Genomic DNA, 23156 nt, shown 5'->3' on the forward strand with positions numbered 1-23156 from the left:
TATATCTAGACATTTATTAGGATCTGCTACAGTTTAGCATCATCTATACCGTACAAAGCTAAGTCATTTAGGTAGTTTTCTTCGGAAAATTTACTAAACGATCTATAAGTGATGGTTTTATGCTTTACAATTTTAATGTGTTTACTGACTTTACGTATAAAACTTACAGGATAATGGTCACTTAAACTTAATTCTGAGACATTGAACTGAATATGTGTATGTGTAGTATAACTATGATCAGTAGTTCTTGTACTAGTTTTAGTAACTCTTGTTGGCAAAGTAAAGCCCATGCTTTAAAACAAAAAATTCCCTCTTCTTATTTTCAAATCCATAAGCATTTGAATAATAAATATTTATATCACCCAACATGTATATTTCATCACAGTAGTCTATAGCTTTACAGTATTGCTTTTCAAATTTATCAATCCAAGACTGCGTTCAATTGATTCATAATTCGTTAGAAAATGTGAAAGAGGCCCGGAAGCTCATTATGTAGAGTATCGGAACGGTATATCTGATGCACTAGGATAGATTCCATACTTGATATCATTTTTTACTTGTTTTGTGACAAAGATATATTTCAGTAATCCAAAGAGAAATTATAGATGCCTTTCTAATAGATTTTACTTATTGCAGTTTGATTATGTCATTTTCACCGGAGATATCCCGGCTCACAATGTCTGGAACCAGTCAAGATCGGACCAAACTTCCGCTTTGGACATGTTCACAAAATACATGAAAACCTACCTTCCAAACAAACTTGTGTTTAACGCCCTGTAGATAGGTAAGTTTTATTTGTTACTTAGGGCGCCGACGCAGTGGTCAAGTGGAAACGCATCCGACTACGAAACCAGGGATCGTGAGTTCGATCCACCGCTCCTCTAATTCAGTATCAACAACTTCCGGATTTATAAAGAGTTTAATAGGTGATATACATATATAGTAAATTTAGCTTACTTAAAACAATTGAATAGATGGAGATCTGTAAAGAATATGGAAAGGTATTTACTTGTATTTTCAGTTTTCCTCCACCGTATGTAACTGGTAACAATAGTGAAACATGGCTTTATAATGCTGCAGCAAAGAGCTGGTTAAACTGGCTTCCCTCACAAACAGAAACAACCATTAGAAAGTAAGCTACATAATCTCTTATAGGGATAAGTCGTATATTTTCTCTGTATTCGAGTTTACAAAGATTTCAGTCAAATTTTCTTCCTAACTTTGGTTAATTATAAACTAGTAGGCCATATTGAAAGACTTGTTACATAGGAAAGATTTTTAGTTACAATAATCAAACTTTTCGTAATATTTCACTTTTTGAGTTTTCAGAAAAACTGTCATCTTCTGCTTTTTTTAAATTTGTGTCGTGACAGATTTCCCGCATCAAACAAATTCATGCTTATACTCATACAGCTATAGTGTTTGTTGCGTCTGTTTTGAAAATCGGTCACAACTTTGATTAGATTTTTGTTATATTGACTACATAAAAAAATCATTGTATGACTTGTTTTCAATCCCCTTTGTATTTTTTGTTTATAACTATTTAAATGTACGTCTGTTTAACAGGGCTGGTTATTATTCAACGAAACCTTTTCTTGGCCTGCGAATTATCTCCCTCAATATGAACATGTGTAACAATGGAAACTGGTAAGTGGTGAATCTTGACATAAGTAATATTGATTTTAAACGTCAGAAAACTGTCCAACAACATGATAAAATACATAAAAAGTTTTATTAATGAAGAAATTGATATATACAAATGCAGTTCATTGAGCGCAAGTCGAAACGGCGGCACGTATGGAGTACTGTTTGAATCATAAGTCTGAAATCGCACGAGCCGTGTATAAAATATGCTATCATATGCATATATGGGATGTCTTTTTGATAATGTTGTGTTACATGCTGCACCATTATTTCAGCATGTCAATCGCATATTCAGTTGAACTGTCTATGTTGTGTTATGCTGTGATGAAAAGTATCTTTGAATATTATCTGAAGTCATAATTTACATAATGTGGTCAGTTTTAATTTCGTGGGGGGGGGGGGGGGGGGGGCGGGGGGAAGATATTCGTTTATATGGAAGCGATTTCAAAGTTTGGGAGGGCAAAGTGGGGAGGGATTGGAGGGTTGGGGCGACCCACTAAAACTACACATAACGATCTTCCTCTTTTCGACAATAGACGTGCATCAAATTCTTACCATTTAATCTAAATGCTCAAATTTACTTTTCTCCTTTTGTCTACTGTTTTATTTTCGTATAAAAAGGTTTTTGCGGGGTCAAAAGTTTGCGGGGGGTCAAAGAATGGTCTGTCTGTATATAACCATGTCTAAATATTAAATCATTCTTTGGTACAAAGTGGTTAATGGTAAAGTTTGAATTAAACATATATTTAAAAAAAAAGATTTCAAAACAGAGAGATGCTGACAGAGCGTGTTGTATTCTTGAACCTGATATTTTCAATTTTCTGTTGCTTTTCTTTAAGTTACGGCTATGCCTAGGGGACATTGGTTCATTACTAAGTACATGCAAAATGCCGAAGGAGTTTGATTACTTGACAATTGTTTTGAATATTTAATATGTACATTATAGGGAGAATATTAAATTTTCGAATTTTTTTTTTGCAAATATAGAACGGTTCCAAGTAAAATACAAAATAAACGTCCAGTTTCAAAATTGTTTTCTTATTCCTCTTTTATTTCTAGGTGGTTATATATCAACAACACGGACCCAGCCGGAATGTTGCAGTGGTTCATTTCCGAGCTTCAAGACGCAGAAAACGCGGGCGACAAGGTATGGTAGGGGGTTTTGTAGCGTAGCTTTTGAAATACTAAGAGAAAAAGTAAAAAAAATATATATATTTACGTATGTTTCAACACATTTCAGAAGTAGTATAAGAATTGTTTGTGCGAAGCCCAATTTAACCTCATTTGACCTTTTGACCCTTGGTTAGGACTGGTCAATGCCGGACAATTTAAAATCCACAGGTTTTAAACCCAGTTAAAACCAACTAAGAAGTTTTAAATACATATGATATAGATGAGTTTACAAAATAAAATATATTGTTTGAAAGAAAGAAGATTTACTGATAATATAAACCCCCATTATGTTATAACAAAAAATGGGAGAAAAATGATAAAAGCTACCTGTTCGTCTTGGGGAAAAATGAAAGCAAAATTTGTTAAAAATACTATCAAAGCAGGTAATTTAGATATTCATAAAGCAATGTTACCTTTATTACCTAAAAAAGGTTTAACACTTCCAGGATATAACTATTGTGGACCAGGAAGTCCTTTAGATAACGGACCTCCTGTCAACGAACTAGATGCAGTATGTATGAATCATGACTTTTGCTACGACTCAAGACTAAGTAAAAGTGAACGTGATAAACAAATGCTTTCCAATTTAAAGAACACTAAGTCAAAAACATTTGGAGAAAAGATTGCAAAACATTTAGTTGTAAAACCAACTATCAAAACGAAATACAAACTTGGGTTGGGACAAAAATCAAAAAACGGGAAAAGGGGGTAGAGTATACCCCCGGAATCACATGGAGTGATGAATTAGCAGAAGAATTACACAAACCAATTAAACGAAAATTTCAAAAACGAAGGGTAATAGTTAATGACATTGATGATACTTGGTCAGCTGATTTAGTTGACATGCAAGCTTTTTCAAAATATAATAAAGGAGTAAAGTACTTGTTAACCGTTATTGATATATTTAGTAAATATGCTTGGGTTATTCCATTAAAGAATAAAACCGGAGAATCTGTTACAGAAGCATTTGAAAAAATAATTTTAAAAGGGAAATTCCCAATAAATTTAGGGGTGGATGAAAAAAGTTTTTTAAAAATTAAAAAGTTTAACCCTTTTTGGGGAATAAAAAAAGATTAATATGTATCATACTTTTAATAAGGCAAAGCTGTGGGAATTGAAAGTTTCCCAATAAACTTTAAAAAAATAATGGGGAAATATTTTCCAACAAATAATACTATATTTAATTTAGAAAATTTTCCCGGGATTGGTTGATAAATTTAACAAAAAAAACATTCTAGTAAAAAAATACACCAACCAAAGCCATAAAAACTTAAATAAAGGGCTTTTTACTTTAATTTATATGGTGTTTTAAAAAGATCCCAAAAGCAAAAAAAATTTTAAAAAAATTGGGTGATCTTTTTCCCTTTAAAAGAAAAATTTAAAAGACTTTTTCGAAAAAGGAATACCCCCAAAAACGGGACAAGGAAATATTTAAAATTTAAATAAAATTAATAATACAAACCCCCAGAACAAACACTTTTAAAAGTTTTAAAAATGATGAAAAAATTAAAGGTTTCTTTTTACGGCAAAAATTTTTAAACCCCTACTCCCAAAGAATTTTTTTAGAATTGAAAAAGTTATTAAAGAATTTTTAAGAAAAAAAAAGTTTTAGTAAAATGGAAGGGGTTTAATAGCAAAAAATTTTAATAGTTGGGTTCCTTTTAGGACCCTTGAAAAAATTTTTAATTTAGAAAAAAAAATTTTTAATTTTTAAAATGAAAATTTAAAAAATCTAATTTCTAATAAAAATTTGGAATGAAACAATAGATCAATTAATTTTTTCACTTAACTAAACTAGCTGCGCTTACAAAAAAATTTTATAAATTTTGGGGGAAGTAAGTACGGGGTTAAAAATTTCCCAGCGGGTTCTTTGGTTGTTCCCCTGCTTTAAAGCACTTTTTTCCCAGCTTTTCCCCTGAATTTTTTACATTTCTGGGCTTTTTCCATCATAATTACCATATTTACTAACAAACTAAAACTTGACGACAAAAATTTTTTTTAAAAACAAAATAAATCAAAAAAATAAAACAACTTAAAAAACAAAAGCCAGTTTTGGAAAAGTAAAAAAAAGAAGATCCAAATAAAGTTTTTCAGGATTTTTTTTACAAAAATATTAAAATGCAAAAGAAAAAAATTATTCACCCCTCTTAAATGCATATAAAGGGTTTTTTAAAACTTAACGGTAAAAAAGTAAAAAAGAAAAAAGGGCTGTTTAATTTTAAAACTTTAATTACAGTTTTTTTTCTATAATTTTTTTAAATAAATTAGAAAAATTATATTTTTTAAAGGGTAATATTGCATCGGGAAAAAGTACTTTTTTAGATATTATTAAAAAATATAATCCAAATTTTAATATAATTCCGAACCAATTTCACGAAGCAAAATGTTATCCCTCTGAAAAATAATTCATAAAACCTTTTTGAATTTTCTGCTCAAAATTTCCCAAAATATTTTTTTCCTTTTTAAACAAAAACAATTTTAAATAGTAAAATAAAAATTTTTCTTCTGCTAAACAGTTTTATGGGGGTTTTCTGTTCTTGAACGTTGTTTTTTAAACAAACAGAAAACTTTTTTAAAAAAACAAAATCACGAAAACAGTTATAAATGACCCCGAGTGGGCAAAATAAAATTTTTTCCCAAACTGATCATTTTTATAAAACCAAAAACGGGAAAAAACCCAATTTGGATTTGTTTAGGGTTAAAAACCCGATCCAAAAATATTTTTTAAAAGACTTCAAAAAGAAACAAAACGGAAGAAAAAAAAGGGTTGGTTTTTAGTTTATTTAAAAAAAATTTACAAAAATTACACGAAAAAAGGGTTAAACAGAATGTCCCCAAAAAGGGTTTTAAAATTTTTTAAAAACAGTTGATAAAAATTTTGAAAAAATGCTTTAAAATCTTATTAAAAAATATAGATAATAAAAAACCCAAATTTCTCAAATCAATATAATTTTCATTAGGGGGTTTTTTAAAAAGTTTTTTTTCTATAATAATTTTTATATAGGGTTTAATAAAAGGGTGAAATGATTAGCCAAAATTATCCCCCTTTTTAAAAATCGGGAATCCAGACAAAATTCTAAAAAAAAAGTTCTTAAAAAAAGAAATTTTAATTTAAATCAAAATTTAAAATCAAAATTTAGCGTTTGAATAAAAATCAGGTCATTAAATAAATTCCAAAAATGTTAAAAGACCCTTTATTTTTTAAAAAAATTTTTTAAATTTGAATGGAACTGGGGTTTTCTTTTAAACTGAAGAAGAAAATCCCTGAAAGTTTAAAGTGATTGTCCCAACCAAAAATATTCGAAACAATCCAAAAAAATTTAAATTGAAAACCGCCTGTGATACAATAAGAAAAACATATAAAAAAATTATGCACGCTAAAGACCTTTTTATTAATTCGGGTTTAATAACAATGTGCAGAAAAAGGAGAAACCCGAGAAAAATTTTGAAATATCAAAAACAAGGGAAAAAGTTTAAAAAATTTAAATATTTTTTTTTCCTTTTAAAAAAATTTTTAAAACTTTATTTTTAAATTTTTTTTTTTTGAAATTTTTTTTTTAATTTCCTTTTTTGCTTAACGAATTTTATTTTTTTAAATATAATATATAAATGGAAATTCGGGGAAAATCTAAAAAAAAATAAATAAAAAATTTTTAAAATTTTAAAATTAAAAATATAACAAGACCCAAAAAAATAAATTATTTTTAATTTAAAAACGACTGTTATAAATTACTTTAAATTGAATTTAAAAAACAAAAAAAAGGTATAAATTAAACTTTTTTTTAAAAAAATAATTTTTTTAAAAAAGGGGATAAAACGATCCCAATATAAAACCCACTTTTTTTAAATAAAAGGTTTTTTAAAAATTTATTAACAAAAAAAGAAAAAAAAAAAAATTTACATCAACTTTTTGATGAAATATAAATAAAATTGGAAATTTGGGTTTTCAAAGGGAAAATTGGGCTGGAGAATAGAGTCTTTTATCCCCCTTATATAAATAATATAAGTAAAACCCTTTGGGCAGCTTAAAGTTTTTAAAATTTTCCCAAAAAACCATTAAAAAAATTCAAAAAAAAGGATTAAAAAATATAAAGAACGATAAAATAAAATTTTTTTAATGGGTCATTTAGCTTAAAAATTTTCCCCTGTAAAAAAACATTCTGAAAGATTTTAAAATTTATAAAAAAACATATAAACATCTTGTTATACGGGAATTTAAAATTTTCCTGTTAAAAAAAAAATCAAATCCCAAAAAATTTGAATTTTTAAAAATGAAATATCTTTTTTTTAATTTTTTTTTTTTAATTTTTGGTTTAGAAAAACCGGGGGGAATTTATCCTTGTCCCTATCAAAATTAAATACGAAGAAAAACCTGGGGACATGTTGCAAATTCTAATGAAAAAATAAATGATAAAAAAACCTGATGATGACTGTAAGGGGTTTTAAAACCACTGTAGCCCAAACCCTTCGTTTGGAAAAAAAGATTTTAAAAAATGAGAATAAAAACCCCAAAAAAAAAAATAAAAAAAGAAACTTTTTTTAAGATTTGCTTACAAAAAATTTACTAAAGAAAAATTTTAAAATTTAACACAAAACCAAATTTTTTAAGCTATTAATGGTACCCAAGGCGTAAAATTGCCAAAAGGGGGAAATAAAGTAAAATTTTAAAAATTTAATTAAATAAAGGTTTGGGCATTCCCTTTTTAATTTTCCCTAAATTTTTAATCAATAACAAAAAAATTTTTAAAAACTGCTTTACCATCAACTGAATTTTTTTTTTAAACTGAACCATATCAAAATCATATAGATTGGGGTTACGGCTAAAAAAGTTTTTTGTTCTAGGGACGTTTAAAATTACTAAACCAACCCAGTTTTTATAGAGGTCCAAAATGCAGTTTATAATTTTTAATTAAAAAAAATCCCTTGGGGAAGAGGAAAAAAAAAATTGTAAAGAAATATTTAAAGAACATTTTAACAAAGAACTAAAAATTTGTCAAAAAAAGATGAAAAAAAATTTTAAAAACAAAAGTTTTGTCCTTCTGTAAAAAAGAATAATAAAGGTGAAGTGTCAGCCCCGGGATAAATTTCATAAACGGGAAAATTCAGGGAAGGGTCCCCTCAAAAAGTAAAATTAATTTAGACTACACACAAAATTCCTGTTTTTTTTCACAATTTAAGGGGGTTATGACGGTCATTTTATTTGCAAAAAATGGGGAAAATTCAAAAAAAAATTAATTTTATTCCTAACAAAGGGAAAATAAAAGGGCCCTTTTATTTTTCTGCCCTTGGGGTTTTTAAATTAAATTCCCCTTTTTTATGCCCAAATCATTGGATAACCTAGTAAAAAATTTTCCCAAAATTTTAAAAAACTTATCTCAAAAATTTTTGATTACATAGAATTTTTAAAAACAAAAGGGGGTTTATCCATAATAAAATGATTCTTTTAAAAAAATTTCCCAAAGAAAAAAAATTACCTTCAAAAGAAGATTTTTTTTAAATTTTTAAAAAAATGAAACACCCCATACCCCTGACAACAAATATAAACTCAAAAAATATCGGGAAAAAAATTTGAAATTAAAACAAGGGGAGAATATCATGATTTTTTATTTAAAAACTACGTATTACTTTAGCTGAGGGTTTTTCGAAAATTTTAAAAAACTATTTTTGGGTATAAAAATTTTTTCCTGAAAATTATTTTAGAGCCCTGGCTAGCTTGGGATGAAATTTTTAAAAAATACGGGAATTTTAAGTTAGTTTTAATAACTGAAAATTAAATATGTACTTTTTTTAAAAAGGGGTTTGAAGGGAATAAGTTATTTTTCCCAAACAAATACAGAAAAAGAAACAAAAAATATTTTAAAGATTATGACCTAAATTTGAAAAACAAATACATTAGTACCTCGAGGGCCAAAAACCTTTACTTTGGGGGCCATGTGTAAAACCTTTTACCCTCGGAAAATTTTTAAATTTTTTGAAAAAAAATTAAAGTTTTTAAATTGCAAAAGGAAAAACAAAACTTTAAAAGTTGAATGTGACTTGTTTCCCAAAAAGGGAATTACATAAAAACCCAACACTTTTCCCCCTTTTCCCCTTTTTAAAAAATTTTGAAAAATAAAGAGGGAAGGGTTTTCCAAATTTAGAAAAAAATTTTTAAAAAAAAAAATTTGAAATAGGAAAAAGAAATGAAAAAAAATTAGTTCCAATTTTAAATGAAAAAAAAAAAAATTGAAAAAAAAAATTCTTTTAAAAATCTTTGAACATATACCCCAATTAGGGTTAAAAGTAAAAAAAATCCCCAAAAAATTTTAATTTTTGGACAAAAGTCCTTGGTTAAAAAATTATTGATTTTAATACTCCAAAAAAAATCAAAAGGAAAAAAATTTTCATTTGAAAAAGACTTTTTTAAAAAAAATTAAAAATTTCCCGTTTTCGGTAAGACGATGGGAATTTAGGGCAAGAGGATTAATTTAAAATTAACTCATGATGAAAACCTTTTTTTAAATTTTCGCCAAACCTTCATTTGGTAATTTTCAAACATTTTAAACCTCTAACCTTTTTGGGGGAATTAATAGGAAATAAAGAAATTTTGTTATTAAACAGCCCTTTTGTTATTTTTGGGAATTGCATTTTAGATTTATAAAAATTTTAAATGTAGGATTTTCATAAAATTACATTAAGGGAAAATTTACGAGGGAAATTGTAAATTATTATTACCTGACACGTTCATTATTTTTATAAAAATTAAAAAACCAAAGTTTGCATATGAGGTTTTTTTTAAAAGGGGAAAAAGTTTTTATTTGATAATATTGATTACGAAACAATTTTAAAATTTTTAATTTCGAAAAATAAAAAAAATTTTTGGAAAATTTAAAGATGAAGCCCCGGGCATTCCCCTTGTTGAATTTGCCCGGATTAAGAAGAAAAATGTTTTTCATATTTTTTTAGAAAACGAAGTTAATTTTAAAAAAATGAAAAGGGAAATTAAAAAACTTTTTTGTTAAAAAAACCCAAGTTCTTTAAAAATTACATAATACTTTGTTTAATTAAACCCCCAAAGTAATCCCCTTTTTAAATTTTTTCTTTCAAATAATCTTTCCATTTTATGTTATAAAAAAAACATTTTTTTATCATTTTATGATAAAAAAAAGGGATATTTTCTTGAAAGGGAAATTAAATACATTACTTTTAAAAAAATTAATTTTTAAAATTTAAACTCTTAAATTATAAAACCCATAAACTTTTTAACTAAAATTTTTTTAAACGTTTAAAGAATTAATAAAAAACCATTTTTTTAAAATTTTTTAAAGCATAATTAATGAAATAGATTTTTTTTTTTTTCGTTTTTTTTTCCCCCTCGTAATTTTGGGAAAAAATTTACATTTCTTTTTTTTTATTTGGGTAATTTACTTCTTCTTTATCTTTTTTAAAATTGCATCAAAAAGAATAAAAAAATGCAATTAAAACTAATTCTTACATTTTTTCCATTTGAACAAAAACCAGGACTAGCATTTACATTTTTTCCATTAAAATTTAATCCACTAGGGTACCCGGGTAAAAATTTTTTAAGAAAAATGGGGGTTTTTCTTATTAATTTTTTTTCTATTTGTCTTTCAAATTTTTTTTATTTTTTTAAATTATATTATTAATATTCCCTTTTTATTAATTATTCCATTTAAAATAAAAACAAAGTTTTAAAAATTTTTTTAATTAAAACAATTTTTTTAAAAAATTTTTTTTTATTAAAATAATTTAAAAATTTTTTTGTTCATTTACTTTTTGATTTTTAATTTTTAGTTTTTTAAATACAAAAAATCATACAACGGAAACTTTTTTTCCTGTAACTTTTTAATGAAAAATAAACAATAATAACCAAAATTTAAACTTGTTTTGCCCTTTGATGGGGGAACCTTGTTGTTTTTTCCCCTTTTGGTATAAACTTTTTCTTTCTTCCCCCTTTCGGCGGGGGAAAGGGCCAAAGGGGATCGAAAATCCAAATTATTTAAAAACCGACCCAAAAGTTTTCCGGGGCCCCCCCAACAGAAGTTTTTTCTTTTAATTTTTTAAAAAACTTTCCACACCTCGTTTTTTAATTTTTAAATTTTTGGTAAATTTTTCTAAAAACCCCTCCCCAAAAATTTTTTAAAATTTTTTTTTGGGTTTAAAACCCCTTTTTTAAATTTTAAAATTTAGATTTTTTTTGGTTTTTTTAAATTTTTAAAATTTTATTTTTTTTTACTTTTTTCTTCTTTAAATTTCTCCTTTAAAAAACCCCCTGAAAACCCCCCTTCCCATGCCCCTTTCCCACTTTAAAAAAAGTTTTGGTTTAATCAAAATTTATCCCTAACACGCACCAAACAAACCAAAAAAGCCCCCCAAATTTTTTTTTTTTTTGGGGTTTTTTTTAATTTAATCAAATCCCGGATCCTCCCCTATTTCTTTCTTTATTGGGTTTTAAGATTTTTGGTTTTACCCCAAGATTTCCTCCTTTCATTAGCTTTTAAATCAAAAACCATTTCCCAAATTAACTTCTAACACCATACGGGCCCCAGTCCAAAAGGGGGGGGGGGGGGCCAATCCCTTTGAGGGCAAATATTTTTGGAGCTATTTTTCCTGCCATTGGAAGAATTTTTTTTTTTTTCCCCAAAAAACCACCAAAAGCTCCTAAAAATCCGCCTTTTTAAACCTTGACGGGAAACATTTTTTTTTTTTAAAATTTTTTAATTTCTAACCCCTTTTCTTATTTGCAACGGGGTTTTTTTTAATTTTTAAATTAATTTTGTTTTTTTTAAAAAAGTAAAGGAAATTTTCCCCATTAATTGTTCATGTTTAATCTGAATTATTGGAATTTTATTATTAAACCCTTGTGGAAATTTTTCTTTTCCCCAAACTGTTGGTTAACTTTATATTCAATAAAAATTTTGATACCATTATTTTAAAATTTTAATTTTTTTATTTAAACAATAACAAGTTTAAATTTCCAATAGTTTATTTCAATAAATTCCCTTTCATTAATAAAAATTGCGTAAACCCCGAATATAAGCGCTGGTGGAATTTTAATTTAGCTGTTAATGAAAAAAGCTTGGGATCTTCTGTTATTATTTTCTTTTTTATATTCCAATTAAAATAAATAAACCCAAAATAATCTAAAAAATTTAAATCTATTTAGAAAGTTTCCCCGTAGCCTTATTTTTTGTTTTAAAATAAAAATTTAAATTACATCATCATATATTCTGATATCTTGTGTATTCTGTTTCTGGATAAAAAACACCATTAAAACCAAATTCAAACGACAAGGGGGCCCAAAATGCAATTTTTATTTTTCTGCATTAACTTTAAATGTTCTAAAAATGTGGGTTATGTTCTTGTGAATTACTTTTTCAGGGCGTTTTAAATAAATACATGTTGTGGTTTTTTTTAAAACCAGCTGGTTTTTCTAAAGGTTTTAATTTTTTTTTGTTTACAGTTGATTTCGTCACCATTTCCCCTAGGTATGACCATCTTTTCTTTTGTAAAAACTTTTTAGAAATTAAATTTAATCCAAATTCATTGAAAATTTAAAAGGGAAAACCCCTAGAAATTTAAATTTTTTCCCAAAACCTACCAGCATCACACATTAGCTCTAAAATTTAAATTCATCATCACTGTCACTGCAGTGTTATTTGAATTTGACTTGGGGGTATAATATTAGTTTCTAAAAACCCCGAAAAAATGAATAATTATTTTGGAATTTTAGCATTTACCTCCCCATTACCACCTTTGGGTTAATAACTTCCTATAGCAAAAAACCCTTTTTTATATCAGCTTGGCTCCCTACTTTCAGCAACGCAGTAGTAAACTAAAGAATAAAAATTTATTTGTTTCCAGTTTATTTTGCCTAAACTTCAGATAGTTCAACCAACCTTTTCTTTTCCCACCTTATATAAATTTTTTACAATCATAAACAATTTTTTTTCCCTTTTGTTTAAAACCCCCAATTTTTTTAATTAATGAAACTGCATTATTTAATTTAAAACAATTTGAACATTACCATCATAAATTTTTACCATTAGCAAACCCTTTTTTTACTTTTAAAAATTCTTCAAAATAACCATTAAACCAATCAAAAAAAGCTTCTCCTTTTAATTTTAAAGTGAATCCGTTTTTTTGTTGCTTAAAAATTTTCCCCCGACAGTTTTTAAGGCTGTATCTAATTGAAAAGGGGTTAAATTTATACTTTCACAATATTGGTTTTTTTTCTAAAAAAGTTATATTAAATTTTAATTTTTTTTTTTTATTTTTTTTTATTTTTATTTTTTTTTAAAGTTAAAACTTTTTGTTTTATTTTAGTTTTTTAAATTTTTTTTAAATTTAAACTGTTAATACTTTTTGGTTTAGCTGAAGTTCCCGATCCGACAAATTCATTTTTTCTCATTAATATCCTCCTCCTTAAAAAATTTTTAAATTTTTTTTTCCCGTTTTTCTTTTCTTGGGAATTCCTTAGCAATTAAATTACCAACCCGCTGGGCCCGGGGTTTTTTTTTTAAATTTTTTTAAAAATTTTCGCTGGGGCTAAATTTTTCCCAAATTCTTTTCCAAAACCTTTTTTTTTCCACTTTTTAGTGCGCTTTTTCCCGCTGTTTCCAAAACTTTTTTTTTCCCCTGTGCTAATTTTAAGATCCTCCTTTGAAAAAAATTTGGGTTTAAAATTTCCCAAAAATACCTGTTCCGGTATTTTCTTCTTTTGGTCTGACATCAACATAAAAAATATTCCTTTTTTTTTGTCATAAACTTTTTTTTGTACATTTTAAAACAAAAATTTAAAAATTTTTTATAAATTTAAATTAAATTTTTTTTTTAAATTATGTAAAACTTGTTTTTTAAACCCCCATTAAAAAATTTAATTTTTTCTACCAAATACACTTTAATAAATATTCTAATTGATTTTTAAATATTTAAATTTAAAAATCAAATATCCCAAATCCCTTTGGGGGGTTCATTGTAAATGGGTAAGCCCTTTTTAAACGGGAGTCTTAAAGCATAGATAATATCACGAAATTACCATCAAAAAGTTTAAAAAATCAATAAATCACAATGAATAAAATTGTAAACCACAAGTTGGTTTTTTTGGTTTTTGTATTCCCCATTCATTTTTTTTCCATTTTTTTTTTCCCCCTTTAAAACCAAGCAAAGTCTGAAAATTGACATTCTTAAATAAAAATAAAATTTTCATGAATTGAAATCAAAAACTTTAAAAATACTTAAATCAAATTCCAAACTTTTTGGAGGGAATGTCTGATTGAACCCAAACCCAAAACACCATTACTTTTTAAAGTTTCCCCCGAAAAATTATTAATATCTGTGTAACTGGAAAAACCAATTGTAAATATAATATCTTTTCCCAAACCTTACCATTATTTTAACGAATTCTTTTTATCATATTTATCACTAAAATTTATGCCAAGAATAGGGCATTTGTTAAAACTATCCAAACCAACAAAATAATTTTTTTTTTTTTATCTAAAAAATTAAAGAAAGACAAATCGATTGTAAAATCACTCGGAGTTTTTTTTTATCTTTAACTGTTCAGAAATTAAAAACTATTTTAAGTTTCCCTTTATTTTTTAAGAAAAAAAATTTTTTTATATAACATTTCATGTTCTTTTTTTTAAGATTTAATTCATTTTTAATAGTTTTATCAATTATCTAATACCTTCATTTTTTAGTTTTTCATTATTATTTTTCCCGCAAACAAACGAACCACAAAATTAAAATCCAACTCATTAACCAAATTTTTCTGGATTACCTGGGCAAACTTCCCCAACCTTGGGCCTCAAAATTTCTTTTTTAAAATTTTATAGATCTTTTAAAGGGTAGGTAAACCTGACTTTTTTGTTATTTTTTAAAAAATTTTTTTTAGAAAAGAATTGAATTTTTTTTATTATTGTTTTTTAAATTTTTTTTAAACAAAAATCAAATCAAAATTAAACACTTCCCGTATTAATTTCTTCTTTTTTCCCGTTCTTTGATCCCTTTCAATTAATTTTTTTTGACCATAAATTTTTTTAAGTTAAAAAATTAAATTACCATATTGTCCATTTGGGGAAAATTTATATGGATTATGATTTTTTAAAAACCCCTTTCCAAATTAGGAAACCCAAAACAAGAAACCCCTCAAAACCCCCTTTTTTTCTTTTAAATTCATCTCGTTTATATTTTAATTCTTTTGCTTCTTTTTTGCTTATTTTTGGGCTTTTGATCTGGATTTTCTTTTATTGGACCCTTTAATTTTTTATCTTTAGTAACCTCATCACTGTACTTTTAAATACGTCTTTTTTAAACTATTTATCTGGGTTAGATTCATCTGCATAAAAAAGGGCAAACAATTTTAGACGGGTTTTTAAAATTTATTTTCTTCTTTTAAAACATTATTTTTCCAAAAATCTCTAAATCTATGTAGGGATTTTCTTTTCTTTGGTCTTGCCCCAATTTCCCTTTTATTCTTTAACTCATAATCATCTTTTACATCCAAACCCCTATATTCAGGGGAATTTTTTTTTTTTTTTCTGCTATTATAAACTTTCAGTTTTTTTTAATCTTTTTTTCGGGCTAGTTTTTTTTGGTAAATGGTAATAATGGTTTTGTAAATTTCCCCAGGGGGGGTTTTTTTTTCCAATAAAACTTCAATTTTTGTTGTTGTTTCTCTTTTTTTATTTTATCAACAAAACCCTTTTTTGGGAAAACGCTAATTTTTCCTTAAATTCCCGGAAAAAGCTTTTTAAATGCTTTATAATTGTTCTTTTTACTTTTTTATTTTTCAGTAATTGGGGTTTTTAAAAAATTTAGTAACAAAGGGCCCGTTTGTAAATTTTTTAATTTTTTTTCCCCATTATTTTTTTCTCTAAGATCTCTCATTTTTTGGGCCCCCCCAATTTTTTTTCTTTTTCTTATTTTTTAAATTTTGATTCATTTTTAAAAAAATGAAGATAAGGGAAGATAATGTAAAAAAAGTAAGATAAAGTATTAAATTTTATATAAATGGAAAAATTTCCCAATTTTGATACAAAAAATGTTAAAACCAATAACCCTTTAAAAAACGTTATCCTTTTATTTCCGGATTTTAAGTTTTAGAATGTTAATAAGTGGCCTTCGGGCTAAAAACAAATACATTTTAAAGCAAAACTTCGAAACCTCTTATATATTTTGAAAATTATACTTATTTTGCTAAAAACCCCGAACAATCTAAAAATCAAGATTTAAAATTTAAACCCAATTAAAATCCCAAAATTTTAAAAAAAATTAAAAATAGATCCAAAGAAAAAACTTTAAATTTGCTGATCCCAACCAAAATTTAACCTTTTGAAATCTTTTAAACAGAAAAACAAAAAGTAGTAAATTTTATGATTTTGTATGTGAAATAAAAAATTCAAAAAGAAAAAACAAAAAACTTTATTCCAAAGGAAAGGCACAAAAAAAATTTTTTGTTATTTTTTTAAACCAATTTTTAAATATAAAACACCAAAATTCCAATTAAAATGTTCACATTAAATTTTATTTGAAAGTCCAAGGGAAAAAGAGAAAAAGATATGATTTTTAAGGGAAAAAAAAATTAAAACCCCAAAAATCTTTTCTAATGGGAAAAAATCAAAAAAAAGAATTTTTTTATAAAAATTTTACAAAACCCAAAGGGAATTTTTTAGAAAAAAATTTAAATGGTTAAAAAATAATTATTAATGGGAGTTTTTTTAAAAATTAAACAATAATGAACCCGAAGTATAATTAAAAATTAAAATTTTTTATTGGGTTTAATTTATTATGCTACTAAAACAATTCAAAAACTTAAAAAGGAAAAAACCGGTCGTATCTTTACAGAAAAAAGGAAAATTGATAAAAAACATGAACAAGCAAATTTGATATGGAGGTAAAAACCTTATAAACCTAGAGAAACCCGAAAAACCCCCAAAGATGCAGTTTCAAAAAAACGATTTTTTTTTTAAAAAAGTTCAAGTGTAATAAATGACTATAATCTTTAAGATATTAAAAAAATAAAAAAGACATTTGAAGAAGAAGTAAAGAATATTGAAGAATTAACCAAAAAAATTTTAAAAAGAATTCATTATTAAAAGGTTTAATTACAAGAAAAAATTTAAAAAGAATGAAAGCTATGGTTTTATTTTAAAAAGAAATTGAAGAGAAAACCCGTTTTACAGATACAAAAATAAAAGAAGTATTTCGATTTAATTTAAAACATTTTTTTTCACTCAAATTCAAAAATTAAAAAATAGTATGGGGTTTAAAAATGAAGAACAAAAGAAAGATTTTTGAGGCTGAGAAAAAGTTACAAAAAATGTATCAGTTAGAAATCAGAACAGAAAAAAATAAACTTAAAAAACCCGAAACTGAAAATAAACATAAAGATTTTTTTAAAAATTATTTAAAAAAACTTGCAGAAAATTTAAAACTGAAAATGGAAAAAGGGACTTCAAAAAGAAAGGTTTTAAGATCATGACACAAAACATTAGAAAAACCCTTAAAAAAAAAATTTAAACTAAAATAGAAACTTTTAAAAAAAAAATTCGAAACTGGATTAAATATTGTTTGGGCCAAAACCCTCAAATTTTTAAAATATCAGACCCTTTAAATAAAATTACAAAAAATTACAAGAAGATATTAAAGAAATTTTAAAGCTAAAGTTTTAAAACATAAAAATTAACCCGGACTTTTTAGGAAAAAATCAGGGTTAAAAAAGGGAATCAATCACTGCTAATGCTAAAGGGAATTAACACAAATTTAAAGACGCAAAAATTTTTAAAAACAACTTCGGAAAAATTTTTAGTACCCGTTGCACACTCACAATTTTTAAAATACGCGGAAATTTAATACACTTTCAGGGTTTAAATTTCAAAAAGATATTAAAGAATTTTAAAAATAAATTTAATGAAAAATTAAAGATGAAATTTAAAAAAAAAAATTTAAAAGATCTGGACTCTGTAGTTGAAAAATCCGCTTTAAAAAAGGAGAATTTAACCCCTGCCCATAAACCCCAAATAATTTCTACAATACCCAAGAAAATTTCCAAAAATAAAAAAAAGCTTTTCTAAAACAAGAAAAAAAATTTTCTAGAAAAAAAGGGGTTGTTTTACAAATTTTTTTTTGTTCTGAATTCTAAACAAAACGACTTGTGATTTTGCTGAAATAAATTTTTCAAAAATTAAAAAAAAAGACAGGAAAAAAAAGAAAGGTTAGAGGGGAAATGGGGCATTAAAAATGTTTCTCTTCGAATACTATAATTAAAATTTTTTTTATTACAAAAAAAAAAAAAGTAATTTTTAAAAAACCTCATGGTCCTGGATTATTCCAAAAAATGAAAAACTGATCGGGCTGAACCTTTTTAAATATATTTTAATTAAAACCGGGAATTTTTGTAGATTTTTAAGATTTTAAAAGAAAAAAACCAAAAACATAAAATAGCTGTACCAGATTGCTTTTGAAAAGGGGTGTTTTTTGGGCGAAAAAAACCGGAAAATTTTTATAATAAAAATTAAAAATTTTTTTTAACGGGGTTTGAGCCCTAAGGTGGGAAAGGGATAAACCCCCCTAAAAACCCCAAAATCACATTTTAAAATTTTAAGGGGGGTGGGTATAATGATGATCTAAATTTTTTTGTAAAAATTATCAATACTTAAATATAGGGAGCTGAGGACTATGACACTGATCCCTTTAAAACTATTTTTTAAAAAAAAAATTAAGGGTTTATTTAACCAAAAAGGGCAATTTTTGATTTTTCATCCTTATACGATTCAGCATCTAAAGAAGTAACATTTACGCTTAAGAAGGATAGTTTCATCAAAATTCACATATCGGATAACATATTTTATGAACCTAATTTGAAAAAAAACTTTTAAAATTAAAACTCTCAACGATTGAGTGTTTTTTTATAACAAAAATTTTTATATATTCAAACATTTTTTAACCTAAGCATACCAAACGGTTGGGGTAATTTTCAGTTGTTTTTACTTAAATCTTGTAATCTTGTTTTAAAATAGTTTTTAAAAAAAGCAAAAGCCGTGTTCCCTTTTCATTTTTTTTAAACCCCACGCCGGTAGAATTTTTACGTGCACACCCGACGGGCCGGGGGGAAAACCCTTAGTCTTTCCCAAAGACCCCCATCGTTTGGCTCACCATAAAAGCCGGTTTTTTCCCAAATCATCAAACCTTCCCGGTTTTTCAGCCAGAATCACCTTCAACCCCATTTTTCTTTCCTCCCGAAACCCTTTGAAAATGAGACAAGAACGAATTTAAGGGGAATTCTGCTATTTACAAATTGACGGGAAAAATTCTTTAATGGCCCCAACCAGCAATGTCATAACCAGGGTGTAAACCTTAACCCAAAAAGGATCCAGTACAAAACCCTAAATGAACAAAACCTTTTAAAAAGACAAGGAAAAAAAGGCAGATCGCCTTTTCCGGGAAATAACATAAAAACACGACTCAAAGGGTATAAAAGTTTCAACCGGTTATATATATGTATATTTTTTTTAAAATATTTTATGGTTTTTTTAAATTATCATAATTTTATTTTTTTGTGTTTATAATTTTTTTCAAAATTTCTTTTTGTTTTTTTAAAAAATAACAAATCCTAAAGTAATTTTATTCTACCAATATTAATTAAAAAATTTTGGGATAATTTCAAATTTTCAAAGGGAATATTACTTTTTTTTAATTTAAAAAAAGGGATAGATTTGTAAAAAACCTTACCTTAAAATATTTGTTATATTTAGCCCTTTGGTTTTTCCCCGGGCTAAGTTTTTTTTTTAGTTTTGAAAAATTTTTTTTTTTCCCTATAATTATTAATGATTTATTGGATTGAAAAATTTTTTGCCCCTTTCTAATTCCCTTTTCATTTTTTTTTCTATGTAGAAGGATTACAAAACAAGGGAATTAAAAAAGTGATTTAAAAAAAGAAAATAAAAAATGGTCTAAATTCAAACCCCATTATATTTTTCTTCCTGTAGTTATATTAGGGGCCCAAAATTATTCTACAATTTTTTCTCTCGGGGTAATGGTTTTTAAAATTTTTTTAAAATGGGAAAATATTTTTTTAAAAAAAGACATTTTTTTCTTCATTTTAAAACCCCCTTTAATTAAAACTCTTTTGTTTAAACCGGGTTTAACTGGGTTTAAAACCGTGGGTTTTAAATTTTCCGGCCTTTACCAGTCCGACCAAAAGGGGCAAAAAGGGCAAAGAGGTAAATTGGGGGTTTGCACAAAAAATTCTTTACTACTTTTTTTAAAATTTTCAAAAATTTCAATTTCTTTTCTAAAAGGGCATTTTTTAAAGAAAAAAGGTCATTAAAAAACTTATCATAAAGACAAAAGTGCCAAAAGTATGGAAAGTTGTTGCACCACAGATCAGGATTATCTATTCCTCAGAAACTTGCCCACGCTAAACATTCACTTAGAATTATGTTTTGCGGTGCTTCTCCAACTTTTCTCTTCTGAAAATCCCGAATGTTCTCAACACGACGTTTTAGTTAGCCAAGGGTGTGTTCAACGTAATACGACCAGTATGTATTTTGCCAAGTAGATTATGCTGTATTAGATCTATGTATGACCTTTCGTTCCAGTTAGTAATATATCCGTTATATTCTTCGTACCGAAGGGCAGCATTGTAAAGCGGGAGTTAGTTTGTGTTCTACACATTTACAGAAAAATACTGTCAGACATCACACGATATTTCCACGTGCAGCCTTACTTTACCTTAAATAAAGGTCTGTAGGAGTTTTAGAAGGCGATTTAAGCCTGACACCGATTAAACTCCAACACAGTGCTACTTCTCCTTATCGGTACAGTGGATGATTGATTGAGAATATTCCAGTGCGGTGGTTGGACACCCATGTGATTAAGTCTGTATTCATTACTTATTTCAGGTTCATGTAATTGGCCATATATACCCCGGATGTAGCTGCTGCCTGAAGCCATGGAGTTGGAATTACTACAAAATAATGAACAGGTATTGATGGTTAGATAAAGTAAATTCTTGGTATCCGGCATTACACCATGTGACATATGGCATTCAAAGTTTTAATCTTTGCAATGTATGCGACACGTCCCAGCATTTATCAAATGTCGCAATGTGATCGGACATGAAACTCCCACTAAGTCAGCCGAAATGACGAACGAATGTGATCATACTTTAGCTTCATGTCCTTATCCGCCGCAATAACCACTCCAGAATCTAACCAATGATATGCAGTCCTCCAACAATGACATCCCAGAATTCTATTCCACTACTTTTGTGATATATGTACATGTTTTATGTTTTCTTCTGCAAAACGATAAGTACAGTGTTCATTTCACCCTGGTTGATAGGTACGAAAACACAATAGCCGAGCAGTTCTTCGGACACACCCATGCGATGACTTACGAAATGTTTTATGATGAAAAGACCTCAGAGCGCCCTCTAGGTGTTGCCTACATGCCTGGAAGTATAACTACTTACTCGAACTTAAACCCAGGGTTCAGAATCTACGAAATTGATGGTAACTACGCTGGCTCCTCATGGGTACGTCCTTATTTAACATTTTAGGGTTCAGTAAAGTAAGGTATTTATTTCGTAAAACGCAAGTTTCGTAGAGAGTTGTTTAATATTATGTTAAAGGTGAGTGCACGGCATAAAATATATATCTCTTTGTGTTTTGTTTGCAAACTTATTTCTGGTCGCCAACAGAAACCCATATGGACGTGTCCCCCGGAAGACTGATAGTTATTTTAGTTGGAAGAAAGTAAGAAAGTGCATGATACAGAAAAACGCTTCAATTCCAGAAATTTTGCTGGTTCTTAAGCTTGGTGTAAAACAACCGTACACGGGGCTAATCCCAATGTTTGTAATTTTACTTGGACCTCGAACCCATGACCCCTGGTTAGTCAGACAATGTCTCTGTCAGACGACTGCATCCGCTTATCCCACCGCCTGTCCAATGTTTAATCTTCTTGGTCAGCTTTGTCTTTTTTCTGTTTTCAGAGAGTACAGGATTATACAAACTACTTTTTAAATATCACACGTTTCAAACATGTATGGAGAGGTCGTCTGGCAAAAGGAATACAGCGCTAAAGTATGTTTTGATATTCAGGCCTTTTCTGGAATTAAAGACAATTGATATTAAGCCGACAATTTTGATTTCCTTTCAATTTTCATGCTCTGTTTGTTGAGAATTTGGATATCCTGCTGCGATGTTTCAGCTAGCATCCAATCAATTCGGGTATATCATAAACAAAATAACATGAAGCTGCATTTTGCATACTTTTTTTTCTAAAATTACAATAAAACAATTATGTAAACATTTTTTTTCCATCATTCCTAAAATAAGAAGGGATTATGCAGTTTTTTTCTTCCGTGTTATTACATCTGGAGAATCCCGAGGCAACAACATATCCCGAAAGACTCAGATTCAGTTGTTAAATCGATTTCTAGAAACTTAAATTATTGCCTCTCAGACTAGTTTTATTTATTCAATATAGGGCCGTAATACGTGTATGATTGCCATGGAAAACGCGCATATTGTAATATAAGGTGTTTGAACAGCTGCACATGATCTTCTTGAAAACGATTAATAATGGCAATGATTTGCTATATAGATTTAATGATAATTTAAAAACATTTGTATGCATTTAGAAATTAGCTGGTTAACATAATTATCTAATTTAATGTCCAATAAACAGTTTGTGACGTTTGGCCGATTGTCATTCAACGTTGTATTGCTTATTTCCAAACAAAATGTAACATTTCTTTAAGGATGCGTATAAAATGACGTCATTATTTCCAAAAGACTGGAGTGATCTTATATACAAAATGAAAGCAGACGACACTTTATTCCAGACATTTTGCAGGTAAGAATTTTAAATATTGCGTCTTGGAGGCCGGCCTTGCTCCCAGTCTGAATTGTATTTTTTAACATTAATTCACTGAAAAACACAGGTTCATCCGACGGCTGAACCAAATAGTTTTTGGAGCAAAGTGCATTAAAAATCAGAATTAAAAGAACCTGCTGGCGTAACTTCCGCTTTTAATGAATAAAACTTATATAAGAGGATTATGAAAATAAAAACAACATAAGAATGGGTAGGCTTTTACCTTGAATTTAGTGGTAGTTCTGGGAAGGGCCAGCCCGCTAATGTTGTTAAAACTTGTGGCCCAACCCTTTTGCTTTTATAGGTAATCTGTATATTCATGCATTTATAATATTCTTAAATTTAGTTCGACTTTTGTATGCATGTCTTGTAAATTTGTATTGAAGAGATCAATAAAATATGATTAAACTAATTTAGTGCTATAATAAAATGAACAGTGTGGGATTAAACAA

At 27.3% G+C, this 23156-nt stretch overlaps 1 pseudogene; it reads left to right on the top strand.

Moving 5' to 3' along the window:
* LOC128547535 (sphingomyelin phosphodiesterase-like) overlaps positions 1–23156 on the top strand; it is a 45650-nt pseudogene that overhangs the window by 11096 nt on the left and 11398 nt on the right.

The sequence above is a fragment of the Mercenaria mercenaria genome, chromosome 12, assembly GCF_021730395.1.
Source record: "Mercenaria mercenaria strain notata chromosome 12, MADL_Memer_1, whole genome shotgun sequence".
NCBI classification, from domain to species: Eukaryota; Metazoa; Mollusca; class Bivalvia; order Venerida; family Veneridae; genus Mercenaria; species Mercenaria mercenaria.